A 15,027-nucleotide genomic window follows, 5' to 3' on the forward strand; every position below is an offset into this window, starting at 1 on the left:
TTGCTATTTCATAACTGCAACTTTGCTACTATTATGAATTGTAATGTAAATATCTGATATGTGAACTCTGTGGTGTCACACCCACAGGGTAAGAACTACCGCTCTAGATCCTGTCAAGTTGACACCATCACAAGCTCTCCCCTTGCCAAGTTGACACTCAGGCATAACACGTTTAAACCTTCAGTTGAGGAAAAGGCATTAAGTAGAGATAATGAAACAGAGACTGGAGTCAGCAAACAAGAACTGTAATAATTACAAAAATATGTTCAAACACTTAGGAAAAAGGTAGAGTCAGAGTGAATAAAGAATCAATCAAATCTTTAAAAAATAATTGGATATGGTTAATAGCAAATTGGAACATTCAGAAGGAAAGGTCAATGAATATGAGGAACCTGTGGATAATACCAAGGTTGGGGAGTTGGCTTGCTTAGTAAAGTGCTTGTATGCATAAGGACCTGGGTTCAGATTTGGCGCCCACATAAAAAGCCAGTCATGGTGACATGCATCTGCAAAACCACACAGGACAGTGGAGACAGGAGGATCCCCAGGGCTCACTGGCCAACCAGTCTAGCCAAATTGATGAGCTACAGGTTCAGTGAGAGACTTGGTCTCAAAATAATTTATGATGATGATTTCAGAAGACACCTAACATCAACTTCTGGTCTGTACATGCACACACACACACACACACACACACACACACACACACACATTCACGGGGCAGAAGGGGCTGGTAATGTGTGATGAATGTCACCAGGTGAAAAAAATAGATTGTAAAAAATTTACTGTACAGGGCTAAGGAGATTGCTAAATGGTAAGAGCACTTTTCATACAAGCATGATTTGACATGAGTTCAAATCCTTATCATTCATGGAAGATTTTGAGCAAAAGCAGCATGCACCTATGACCACAGTATTGTGTTGAGCGGAGACACAAGACTTGCTGGAGCTTGTTGGCTGCCAGCCAAGCTACAGATTCAGAGAGAGACCCTCTCCAAGGCATAAAGTGAAGAGTGACAGAGCAGGACACTCAGCATGCTCCTCTGGCTTCCGTGTGCATGCATCCTTGCACACGCACTACACACACACATGCAGAAAAAGAAATATGTGTAAGTCAATGAATGGTCAACAAAAGAAGCCCAAAATGGTGTATTAGTTTCCTGCCGCTGCTTTAACAAACCACCTGTGACACACTTAAGAGCCACAGCATGTGTTTTCTCAATGGTCCAGGGGGTCAGAAGTCTACAAACACTGAGCTGCTTTCCCTGTGGAAGCAACCAGCTTCCTTCACTGCTCCAGTGCCTCGAGCTGCCTGCCTTCCTTGATTTACGGCTTAGTCCACCAGTGTCAAAGTATCAGTTCTATTTCTGCTTCTGCAGAGGCATCTCCTTTTTCTCACCGACTCACTGGGTCCCCCATGAGTACATTGGAGGCACAAGAGCAGTCCAACATAATCCCTCATATCAAGATTCTTACAATCTAGCCAGGCGGTGGTGGCGCACGCCTTTAATCCCAGCACTCGGGAGGCAGAGGCAGGTGGATCTCTGTGAGTTTGAGGCCAGGCTGGACCGACAGCCTCCAAAACAATACAGAGAAACCCTGTCTTGTAAAAACCAAAAAAAAAAAAAAAAAAAAAAAAAAACAACATTCTTACAATCTCGCCTATAATCCTAGTACTTGTAAAGCTGATGTCAGAGGATCACAAGTTTCAGGTCAGTCTGGGGGCATAATGATGACATACATGCACACATGCATGCATGCATACATACATACATACATACAGATATACATGTCAATCACAACTACTGAGTCCCTTTGGCTTCATAAGGTCATGAGAGCTATTACTAAGCCTGTCACAAATGGTCAGATTAACATAAAACAAAATTGACCTATACCAAGATAACATTTCATGATTACATTAGTCATGCCACTGAGACTATCAAACAACTACAAGTGAACACATGTATACAATTCAGAATTTTAAATCATTAGAAACAAAAGCTTAGTTAATTAAAGTGAAATCAACAAATACATAATCATGTAAAAAAACTTAATCTCTCTCTTCAGTAACTGGTAAAACTACAAAGCAAAAAAATCAGTAGTAATTTTAGAAAACTATTTCTCACTAATGATTTTCTTTTCTTTTTGTGTGTGTGTGTTTCTTTAAGGCAGAGTTTCTCTGTGTATCAGCCTTGGCTGTTCAGGAACTTGCTTTGTAGACCAGGCTGGCCTGGAACTCAAAGATCTGCCTATCTCTGCCCCCTGAGTGCTGGTATTAAAAGCATTTGCCACCACGCCTGGCCCAATGATTTTTCTTCTTGATGAGGAAAATGCTGCCCAGATAAAAGGCATCAGATGTTGGCTCAATTCAACACAACAGCACCGCTCTAAAGTCAACAGAGATATACCCACTATTGGCTTAACCTAAGAAATTAATGATGGCTTAATATCTTCTCTCTCTAAAAGACATCTAGGAGGGACCTCACACTGTGACTTTAGTTACTCCCAAAACTATGCAAGACCCTGAAAGTATCCTGGGGTCACCTTTCTCGAGTCCAGTCTTGGATGTCAAAAGAAAAGCAAGGAGAAGCCCTGTAGATGGATGCTGTCATTAGCCCATTGAACTAATGGACTTTGATTTGAACAGTTTCAAAACACTAGAGTGGGATTTTGCTGAGCCTCTGCCTCGGGCTTGTAATGATACACTTTTGCCTTTACGTTCCTCTCGTGACTCTTTCCAGGCTCAGTCACTTCTCTAAATTACTCAGAACAGTGTAACGTTTTTTCTCTTTTCTGTCTCTTCTGTAAGCAGGCTTTCCCTAACACAGCTTTCTGGGCTTCCTCACTCTCTCTAGCACCCTGCTCCTCGCCGTCCATGCCAGTTTAAACAGTGTGGCTCTTTTCCCTTCTCTTTTCATTCTCTTCTACCAGCAGCTGCTGAGATTTACAGCCTGCCTGCCCTGGAGGGTTCTCCTTTAAACACTAATAAAATTGTCCTTGAGCTTCAGAAAAATCAATAGTGATATAAAGCATTTCAGCCACACCATCACCCACGTTGATCTAATTAAAAATTTACCCCTGAAATTACCCTGAACAAGTAGAGAATACTTGGGTTTCTTTTTTTTTAAGTTTGAAAAACAATGTTAATTAAAAAAAACAGATAGTATATTGAGCTATAATATACATTTCAATAAATTTGAGATGCTAGGACATTTTCATCTTTATTTGTTAGTGGGGGGTTTGGGGGGAGCACACACATCACGCTGTGCATGTGTAGGTCAGAGAACAGTTTTGCAAAGGATGCTCCCTCCTCCCGCTTCTCTGCATTCTGAGGAATAAGTGCAAGTCACCAGGCTTGTGCAGAAAGCTCCTCACTACCAGAGCCATCCACAGCCCAATATTAGGCTATTAGACAGACATCCCACAGCTGCAAAGGAGTCAACAACAGGGAAAAAACTCCTGACAAGTTTTTAAGAACCTGGAAATTGAAACCCACTTCTAGGTAAGTCATAAATCAAAGAAAAGAAAACTAAATGCTTTAAACTGAGTGGGGTGAATGCAAACACTCACTAAACAGCTAGGCTGATACTTAAAGCTATTGCAGCCTCCAGTGGGTAGGAGACAGAAAAACATTTCATCTCTCCGTGCCACAGTGATTTATTTTTTTTAAGGAAAGAACAGAGCATTGCTGCATATGTCTGTAATCCCAGCATTCAAAAGGCAGAAGAAGGGGACCATCATAAATTCAAGGTCAGTCTGGGTCACAAAGCCTCTACCCTCCACCTCCCCAAAGTGGGAAGATCAGAAGCCCTAAACTCAACTTCTACCTTAAGGAAGAAGAAAAAGAACAAACTAAATCCGATGTTAGTAGATAGGAAATTATCTAGGTCAGAGAAGAAATAAATACAGAATATAAAAAAATGAAAGTAAGCTGTTTTGAAAGGACAAGCAGAGTCAACAAACCTTGGGCTTGTTTAAGCACAAGAATCAGGCTCAAACAGCTAAAATCAGCTTTTGACAAGGTGACCACCGTAACTTGGCTGATCCGTAGATATGGGAGAACTTCCCATCACCAACTGTCTTCTATAATTTCTGTCTTTGGTGCTGCATAGCTTTCATTGTAAAAGTCTGTAACATCTTGATTAAATCTGTGCCTAGGAGTTTTATTTATTGCTTTGTTTTTATATTTTATTCTTTATTGTGAATGAAAATTTTCCCTGACTTCTTTTATCCAAATAATTCATTTTCAGCATATATTAAAAGTCTACCAATTTTTAAGTTAGAAATGAAAGAGAAATCTGTTCCTGCAAAAGAACCAAGTCAAAGTGGATCAAAGCATTAATGTCAGATGTAAAACTATGGGAAGAAAGCATGGAAGAAACACTTCAAGATGTCACTGGCGACAAATCCTAGCAGGCTTCTAACAGCCCAGGATTATACGATCTTCTCTTCCAGAGAAGTTTATGAAGCATGCTAGCAATCAGCGCATAGGCAAGGGACAGATCTCTGCAACTGTGGGGCTGAACTTCCCCCTCCCCCTGCTCCCTAAAATCTGGCAATGTGACTTCTAGCACCTACTCATCATCTATTTGCCTGGGACCCACTCTCTTCTCTCTGAAGATTGCAAGAGGGGACCCTCATTTTGCTTAATGGCTGAAGTCTCCTCAGCACCTGAGCTCTCCTCAGAGATCCCACTTTTCTGTCTTCCCATGGAGCTAAGAATTGTCCTAATAAGAGACGTCAAGATGGCTCAGTAAGTAAAGGCAATTCCTACCTGATGGAAAGAGACAACCGAATCCCACAAGTTGTCCTCTGACCTCAACATATACATCGTGCTTTGAGTACACCAATCCTCCCTCCCCCCCCTCTCTCTGTCTATCTCATCTCCCCCAATAAATTTCTTACCCCAAAGGACAAGCCGTTTCAGTGACCCTCTTGAACCCTGAATTGTAAGAACTCAGATAATGGCCCTGAAATTTGGGCATGTGCATCACAAAAATGGATTGCCCAATGGAGACCCCCATGCCCATGCTACTGTTGTTTCCACACCCATGCAGGCCATCTGTCATCTCTGGACTGAGTAAAACTGAGTCAGAGGCTGCACATGGTTGGAGGTCAGACAGGCTAAGTTAAAGGGTACTTAACCCCTGCCATGGCTGTGATATCCTCAGCCACTTTGGGGCCACTCTCACCTTGGTCCCCACACTCTCTTCTGACGCCCACCTTCTTCTCCCCTTAATAGCCTCACAGGTTCCTACCCCAGACTGTCCTGTCCCTGCCCTCTGATTCCAGTAGATCCTCGAGTACGGGATATCTCCACTCCCGTGGTTGCTACTCACCACCAGCCAGTCCCAGTTTTCCTCAAGGACCTTCCTCCTTCCTTTCCAGACCCGCTTCCTATTTCTGAAACTCATCATTACCCACCTTTTATCTCGGGGACTTTAAATCCCTGTCTACTCGCCCTGCAGCACCCCATTCTTCCGGTTGGGAAATCCTTTGGTGCTTACCGTTTGGTCCAAGACCTGCTCCTCACTAATGAGGCGGTTATTCCAATACACCCAGTGCTTAACAACCCATACAACCTGCTTTCTAACATTCCTCCTACAGCCTCTCACTTTACTGTCCTGGACCTGAAAGACACCGTTGTCTTTGTAAATTGCCCCTTTACACCCTGACTCACACTTCCTCTTTGCTTTCACCTGGTAGGACCCTGACACCTGGTCCTCCAGACTGTACTCCCTCAGGGTTTCCAGGACAATTCTCATTTCTTTAGCCAAGCCTTGGCCCAAGACCTTTCCACCTTTGACCTCAGCCCTAGCATACTCCTCCAGTATATAGATGACTTCTTCTCTGTAATCCCTCCCTGCCTCTGTCCCAATGGGCCACCTCTTTGCTCCTAAACTACCTCGGCTCCCTGGGTGTTGTGTTTCTCCATCTAAGGCTCAACTATACTCTTCCACTGTGGTGTATTTGGGCTTTGAACTCAGCCTGGGGTCTAAGACACTCACCCCTGACAGGGTCCAAACCCTGTGGGATTTCAATCCATGCACTAGAGTTTAGGGTAGGGTACAGAGGGGTAAAAGGTGCGTGTGCACAGAGATAAGCCAGGAAAGCTAAACTTGCAGGCATCCTTCAAGGAAAAGAGATGTTTAACCTGTTCCTCCTGGAAAGCCCGGAATGGATATAGTTCACAGCCTCGGGGTCCTTTGCTGTCTGATGAGCCAGGCTCTGTCCACATCTCCCAGAATTTATGCTTTATATATCCCAGCCCCTCTCCCTCTAAATTAAACCATAAACCCATCCTTGTGAGAGATGCCAATGTGCTTCACAAGAGCCTAAGTGACTTCTGTGTTGTCTCTGGGCCAGGTCAAACTCTGACTCCTTGTTCTGTTTACCCCGGCCGTTCTCCTGGAGCCTTTTCTTGGTTACATTATTATCAGAAAACTTGTTTCCAAAATTGTGCGTGCTTAAGTATAACTAAATAAATGAACCAACCGGTGGTCAGAATCTCAAAGTCCTGGTCCGGAACCGGTACCAAAATTGGGCTGATGCAGTTTTATTCTTGTCTCTTCACTGATTATTTCCCTGCCGGCTATCAAAAGGGACCCTCTGCAGTAGGGGGCAGCGTGAGAAGAGCTGAGAGGAGCCACGGGTACCTCGTGAGCCGGGAAGCCAGGATGTGTTTTGGCGTGTTAGGCACCTCGGCTAGCCTTTTGTTTCCAGTTTCATTTTGGACGCCACACCCATCTGCCCACCTGATCACCAGACTTCAGAATGCTATCTCAAAGCAACACCGGACACACACAGCTTCATCCAGCGTGAGAGCAAACCAAGTGGAGTGTCCTACAGATCACCTTGCCAGCCGCTTCCATCCCTCCTCCAGCCGGCTCTGTCTCTTCCTTTCACAGACACAATGTGAGACCTAATTCTTCTCACCGCTCTCTCCTCGCACCCCTTCCTCCTTGCCAGTGCTCTGTCCCTGTCCCTCATCAGGAAAGACGTCTGGAGGACCCCTAACTGCAGCTTCTCTCTGTGGGAGTTCACAGGGCTGCAGCTGAGGACCCCTTTCCACCGGAGCCAGGCTCTGGGCGCTGATCAGATACTGAAAGTGCCAGCTGTAATGCGCAGGCTGGCTCATCGCGGCCACTTCCTTTCTTCCTGGGAGGCTCTCTATAATTACAAAGCATCCCCATTTCTCTGTTTCCCACTCCTTTCTCCTGGCCCAGCACTGCTAAACCCTGCCCTCCCCCTCTTTGCCAGCACGCCCCTCCCGCGCCCCTTGCAGCCGTCCTCGCCAGCAGGCTGTCTTCCTCTCCCGGTCCTGCTCCAGGACCTCACTGTAGCCCTGCTTCTCTCAGTGGGGGAAATTCCCCACGAGCCTCCACTTTATCCACTGTAAGTTCCCCCTCCTGCCCAGAAGGAAGAAAAGCAAGTAGCTACCTTCTCGGTTTCTCTAGAATGATGAGTTCCTCCCCATCCCCCTCACAGCTGATTTGAGTCCAATTATAGCCTATGAAATCCCCCTCCTGGTCAGTCCACCTAGATCTAAGCCCCCGCAACTCTGAAAGGGGACTCTGTTTCACCACCTCACCCCGTGTTATGACCCCAGCCTCCTTAGACTCGTGCCTGAACTGCATTTTTAAAGTATCCCATCTAAAATATGTCCAGTTTGCAAAGTCCCAACCTACTTCAGTCTACAAATTGCATTCAGTGACATCCTCCACCTTCCTCAGCCACCGTTTGGTTCTTCCTCTTTCATGCTCTTTCTCCTCCTCCTCCCCTCCTTTCCACAGAGTTCCTCCAACCTAGGAGCTACAGGACCCACACCCACACCTTACCCCACATACACACACCCCACATCTACACACACACCCCACACACAAAGACACTCCACAGCTACACATGCACACCCACACACCTCCCCACATACACACCCCACACCTACACACACACCCTCCACACACAAAGACACCCCACACCTACACACACCCCACACACACCTCCCCACATGCACACCCCACACCTACACATGCACACCCTCCACACACAAAGACACCCCACACCTACACACACACCCCACACACCTCCCCACATGCACACCCCACACCTACACATGCACACCCTCCACACACAAAGACACCCCACACCTACACACACCCCACACACACCTCCCTACATGCACACCCCACACCTACACAAACACAGCCCACACACCTCCCTACACGCCCCACACCTCCCCATGCCCACATCTCTCCCCCCAACACACACACACCTCCCATACACACACCCCTATACCTCAGCTCTCAGCTACAAGCTATAACAAACAAAAAAGGAGGCAAGATCGTCCAACTGCCTAAAATCTTCTACACACTTACTTTCCAGTGTCGTGTAGAGGGTTCCAAAACCTCCACTCAAGGCTCTCCCAGTGTCCTGTCATGGGTTATTTGGTTTGTCTACTGGCTGTGGCTGTGTTTGTAAGGGTCTTATGTGACCTGTCCATGTCATCTTATGTCTCAAAAGCAATCTAACTAAGAAGGCCACTTCTAAGGTTATGGCTTATTAGATGCTTGATTTTTAATGTGTGTGCATGTATGTATTAGTATGTATGGTTTATATGTGTATGTAAACTGTTGTGGTATTCAAATCCGCTTGAAGAAACAGGTATCAGCACAAGACACCCCAAGACCAAATTCTCAGCACAAAGATTTATTTGCCCCAGAGGGACAAAGGGCAGGGATAAGGGACAAACACAGGAGATAGAGGATGAGGAAGAAGGGGAAGGGAACAAGGCAAAGAGGCCAGAGGTATTTGTCCCAGAGAGAACTACCTCTGGATAGAGAGGAAACAGACATGGCCCATAGGCAAATGACAGTTTATAAAGGGGAAAGGGGAAACCCTTTGTTGGGATGAGGAGTTAAATTTTGATTGGACAGGTTAATTAGGGCAGCCAAAGGGGGCTTTTGATTGCTGGACTTCAGTACTTTGATAGCTAGGCCTTGGTAGACAACCTCACAAGGAGGAAGCGGTCAAATAAGGGAGCAGACCTTGGTGAGTAGCTTTAGGAATCTAATAGTTTTTAGCAAGGCAGAGGGAGTCAGGGAAGGGCAGAGCCTTTTTTGCCATGCTTGGGCCTGCTAGAGTCCTCTCACTCAGACTCAATGCAAACTTAGATTAAATGAATTTATTCTTACTGCTAGCCGGACAGCAGCCTGAGCACCAAACAGCATCTGTGCCGAGGTGGGGGCTAAGGTGCGGTTTGAAGGCAGACATCAGAAAGCCGTGCATCACAACTGTCCATGGAACCCATAGCTGGGCAGGAACATTGTTTTACTTCCCGACTTCCCCAGTATACAGTAATAAAAAGACCACTGCATCCCTGTCCCACAGCCATAAGCAAGTTTTACAGAAGCAAAGGCGTCTGTTAATACCTCACAGCCCATTATCCTAGTCTTACCTCACCCACAGGGCACTAGGATCTCCCTGGCATCCCAGAGCAAAAGGTCAATGGCCCTTAAAGGATGCCTGGCCCCATATTAAGTTCCTTTAGTCATCACAGGGACCTGTATAAGTTATTACTCCGAACAGAGCACATGGTACTATCAGGTTAGGCCTGGCTGTCACATCCCCATACACATTTTAAGGTGATGTTTTTTGTTTAAGGATCTTGGAATTTAGAGCAAATTCTGGCATGTTTCATTATGTTATAAATATAATTTATGCAATTTCCTGAGTATTCATTTAAAATACAACTGTTTGGTTGACAAAAAGGTGTTTTCAGGACTTTAAAAACAAAACATACTAATTGAGAAACATCTGATGAAAACTGCTATAGACTAGGGGTAATGAGAAGTTCGATGGATCCTTGACAGGCAGGCAGGCAGGGCAAGGGACCGCAGAAATACAGGGAGGATGGCAAACTTCCGGCTTCTTCCTTGACCTACTGACCTGAGGTAACAGCACAGCAGACCTATTTTCTTCCTCTCCTGCCAGGAGCCCCTGCCAGCTAACCAGCTCAAGGTGTGGTCTAAACCTGTTCACCCCAAGTTGTGGGCCTATCAGCTTGTCTGGTCTAAGCTGACCAATCTTGAACACCCCCAGGAAAGACCTAAGTCCCCTCCCCGCAGAGGGTCATCCTCTGAGTACTTTACTGTGTATACATGCTTTTGTTGTTTGTTTGTTTTATTAGTTTTTTTCCAGACTGGGTTTCTCTGTGTAGCCCTAGCTGTTCTGGAACTAGCTCTTGTAGACCAGGCTGGCCTTGAACTCACAGAGATTCACCTGCCTCTGCCTCCCAAGTGCTGAGATTAAAGGCATGCGCCACCACTGCCTGGCTTGTTTTTTTTAATATTTAAAAAGATTTACCTATTTTTATGTCTATGAGTGTTTTTTCTGAATGTATATACACCACATGCATGCCTGTGGAGGTCAGATGAGGGCATTGGATCCCCTGGAAATGGAGATCCAACATTTGTGAGCTTCATGTGGGTTCTGGGAATTGAACCCCAGTTCTCTTTCAAGAACAATAAGCTTGCTTGCTAGTTTGCTTTCCTGTTTGCCTTCTTTCTTCCTTTCTTCCTTTCTCTTGCTTTTGTTTTTGTTTTTTTATTTTTTGGGACAGGGTTTCTCTGTGTAGCCCTGACTGTCCTGGAACTCACCCTCGGCCTCAAACTCACAGAATTCTGCCTCCGGAGGGCTGGAATTAAAGGTGTGCACCAGTAAGCATTTTTTTAAAGGAAAATATTTTATTTACTTACTTAACCCAGTAGTTTGTAAGCTAATTAAAATGCTTATCTATCTATCTATCTATCTATCTATCTATTTATTGAGACAGGGTTTCTCTGTATAGCCTTGTTTGTCCTGATACTCACTTTATAGGTCAGGCTCAGAGATCCATCTATCTCTGCCTCCCATGTGCTGAGATTAAAGTATAAAAACACATTTTTAAAGGAGTTTGAACAGATGCGCCCTATGTGGGTGAGAAAGGATGCTCCCAGAAGACATGGGTTCTTAAATGAAAATATCAGTGCCAGGCATGACTTACCTTCCTTTGAGTCATTGGTCAGTAAGGTCCCAGAGGCACTTAAACAACACAGAGCATTGCCCCTGCTGATCTTGGGTGCCCACCATAACTAAATGGTAAGACCCTGTTGGCAAAGACAGTGAACACTTAGTTTGCAAGACATAAAGAAATTGATCTTGGCCAGGCAGTGATAGTGCACACCTTTAATCCCAGCACTCAGGTGGCAGAGGCAGATGAATCTCTTAGTTCAAAGCGAGCCTGATCTACAGAGGGAGTTCCAGGACAACCAGAGCTACACAGAAAATTCCTATCTGACTAGAAAACCCCTGCTGGCTAGCATTCACAGTGCTAGAAGGTACTATGCAGGCTTCTGGGGATGGGGGTGGGAGGGTCATTACACGTCATTGGTTTTATCCAGCACTGGGCCCTGCATACTGCACTACCATTCTAGCAGGCAAGATATGCCTGCTGATTCATGATGTGGGATAGACTTTTACTGGGGAGACACAACACATACATACTATACACATTGGCTCACCCCAGAAAGAGAGCTTTGACAGACCAAAATAACTATTGTACCCAAGTCCAATATGGTGAACCAGTGGAGTTTTTTATTGGGATTACTAGCAGGAGTATGAGTGAGGGTCACTTACAAGGAGCACAGATGATTCAAAAGCAGCTGCATCATCAGAAAGCCCACCCAAACATAAGTAATGAGTCCTAAAAAAATACAGTCCTGGAGCTCTCTAGCTAGTTAATCCCAGCAGCCCTTTCTCACCTCAGTTTGGCTGGTCATAGTCTCCATCCCCAGCAACCGTCCACTCTCTTTTAAACTGTTGGTATGGTCCCCCATGACTCTTCCAAGTTTGTGTTCTCTAGTATGCGAGACCTTTTGTGATCTTTTGCTTAACTCCTGAGGCTCTTGGGTCTTCCCTTCCTGGAAGAAATGTTTCCTTTTAGAGGGAATCTGCAAATCTGAGGAGCCATATAACAGACACTAGTGGCAAAGCTGTTGAAGGAAGTGACAACTGCTCTCTGAACTGGATTTGAGGCCTGCTCCAAAGGAGGAAATTAAAGCTTGGTACATGGTCAAAACCTGTTGCTGAAGTTTCTTTCCAGCCTGGTTCCACAGCCGCTTTGCTCCAAATAAACACACAAATGGTGGGGATGTCCTGTGTATATGTCAATAAAGCACTGTTGGCCAATAGGGAAGCAAGATAGGTGGGACTAGGAGTTGAGGAGGATTCTGGGAAAGAGAGACACAGGAGACATCATGTAGGTGTCCAGACCCTTTTCTCAGGTAAGAGAAATACTTAGATTAACAATTATGGGTTAAATACTTAAGTCAGAGCTAGTCAGTAAGAAACAAGCAAACAGCCAACAGCTTCATAATTAATATAGTGTCTTGTGTATTATTTGGGGACTGCAGCTGTGGCAGGGCCCAGATGGATGGCGGGGGAGGCAACATGTTACACACAAAGACATATTAATTTATATACTGTCTGGCCGATGGCTTAGGCTGCTTACTGGCTACTTCTCTCTTAATTATTAACCCATAACTATTAATCTATGTATTTTCACATGGTGTTGGCTTACCGGAGAATGCCCAAACCTGTTATTCCTTTGGCGGCTATATGCTGTCTCTCTCAAGGCTTCTCTCTGCCGCCTCTCCCCGAATTCTCCTGGTCTGGTAGTCCTGCCTATACTTTCTGCCTGGCTATTGGCCAATCAGTGTTTTATTCATCAACCAATAAAAGAAACATATATACAGAAGGACATCCCCCATTAAAAGCCCAAGGCTGGAGAAAGCACAGACGCTAGGAGAAAACCTAATGGTATTGTTTTACCAAACAGTAGTGTTGCCAAACTGTCTTCTACATGTTTACAATCATAGATTTGAGCTACTCCCAACCTTAATGGAAAAACTTATTGCAATAGGTTAATGCGGAGACTCATAACTGTTCAAAGTACTGAGAATGAGTGACTGAAGACTCAGCTGTAGATAGGATAACTATGTCAACCCCTGCCTCCTAAGGCTCAGGGAATATTCTGGAAGATGGGGATGTGAAGAAGGGAGGAGTGGTGTGAAATGCTGTCTTCTTGACATGAAAACCTGTTGTACACAATCTCACAGCAGCTGTGCTTACGTGCACAAGATCACACCAGTTAAAATTACAGTGTGAGAGGAAGGTACCCAAGGTCCTTCTCCTAACTGAAGACCTACCGGCAGTTAATGGCTGGTCAGAAAGGGAGAGTCACTTTTCTCTCAGTGTAGGTGACTATGGTGAAGTTGCCAGGGACCATGCGAATGATTCCATACCCAGGTGTATATGGGTATCCCTAATTAGACTCAGTGGATTATTGGGGGTGGGGTTGAGGTTGGGAGGTAGATGTGTTGCGGGGAGAGGGTTCCTAATGGAAGTTCGAAGGATGTAGTGGGGTGGATATTAATAAACATTGTATACATATATGAAATTTTCAGACTTTTTTTTTTGGTTTTGGTTTTGGTTTTTGGTTTTTCAAGATAGGGTTTCTCTGTGCCTTTGGAGGCTGTCCTGGAACTCACTCTGTAGACCAGGCTGGCCTCGAACTCACAGAGATCCGCCTGCCTCTTGCCTCCTGAGTGCTGGGATTAAAGTTCTGCCCCACCAACGTCAGGCTGAAATTTTCAGACTTTAAAAAGAAAGGAATGTCAGTTCTCAAATGGAACAAACTAGGACTGTTCTGTGCTTTATTATCAAAATGTGGTTCATAGTAATTGCTCATTAAGCACTGGCTAGATAATTGATTAAAGCAAGTCAGTAGAAATAAGTCAAAACCCAACATTTAGCATCGATTAGACAGGAATCTATGAAGCTAAATAATATGCAACTGTTAAAAAGTTTATTTGTAGGCCTGGGGATGTCATTCAGCAGTTTGTTTCGTTAGTTCCATTTTCCAATATCAAACAACTTCTTTTATTACAAAACTCAGGGTGCTTCTTTTTACTTATACACCCCAAAGAAAATATCCAATACCCAGCCCACATACCCACCAAGCCTAAAATAAGTGTGTCAGTTAATAACGTTAATCAACTCTGAGATACAGCTATACCACTACTTGGCTCATGCCAAAATGATTCAACGCCCTACTCTACAGATGCCTGCTCAGTCGCGCCCATTGCTGCTCTGTTCACCATGGCTAGGAAACGGAAACAACCGAAATGTCCTTCGGCAGAGAAACGGATAATGAAAATGTGGTACATGTACACCATGGAATACTATTCAGCTGTAAAGAAAAGGGAAAGCAGAATGTTTGAAGGTAAATGGATGGACCCAGAAAAGATTACATTGAGTTTGGTAACCCAGATTCAGAAAGGCAAATGCTGCATTTCCCTTTTATCTGTGGGCCCTAGCTCCAAATCTTCAGGTGTGAGGATATACATGGAGTAACAGCAGAAACCAGGAAGCTATAAAGCCACTGTGTGGTGGGGGAGGGGCGCCTGAGAAGGGAACAGCGGGATTCAGGTGATATGAAGTGGGAAATGGGAAACTGGGGAGCGAGGTTTCATTGAGTGGGGGGAAGGAGGTCAATAGAGAAGTAGAGGGAAGAAGGAGGGACAAGTAATAGCAAGGGTTTTTTGATAAATCCTTATGGGAACATTTTATATTTGCCTAAACTTGTACGACGCGTGTGCACACACACAATCACACACACACACACACACACACACACACACAGGTTATGTCATCATTTGGGCTGACAATGCTCCCTACAAGAACTATAGACTGACAAAACCCCCAGTACAAACCATAAGATGTCTCTCAAATGGTCGGTCAGGATAGTCCAAGTGACTCCCAAAACAATATAGACTATGTCTGTCACCCTTGGTAGCTTCTCAGAGTTGTCCCTATTGCTGAAGACATTCACACTTAGGATATGGAACTGATACTATTGGAGCTGGAGAGAACGTGAGAGCCTCATTCCTGCAGTCTAGCTTCCATGGGAGCAGAAAATACTACTCAAGCT

At 44.9% G+C, this 15,027-nt stretch overlaps 1 protein-coding gene across 2 annotated transcripts in view; it reads right to left on the reverse strand.

Annotated features, from left to right (window-relative positions):
* The window catches only part of Klrg1 (killer cell lectin like receptor G1), a 31,725-nt gene that overhangs the window by 15,427 nt on the left and 1,271 nt on the right, over nt 1-15,027 (reverse strand). The gene's annotated exons all lie outside the window — the stretch shown is intronic.

Source organism: Mesocricetus auratus, unplaced genomic scaffold (genome assembly GCF_017639785.1).
Source record: "Mesocricetus auratus isolate SY011 unplaced genomic scaffold, BCM_Maur_2.0 Super-Scaffold_100676, whole genome shotgun sequence".
NCBI lineage: Eukaryota > Metazoa > Chordata > Mammalia > Rodentia > Cricetidae > Mesocricetus > Mesocricetus auratus.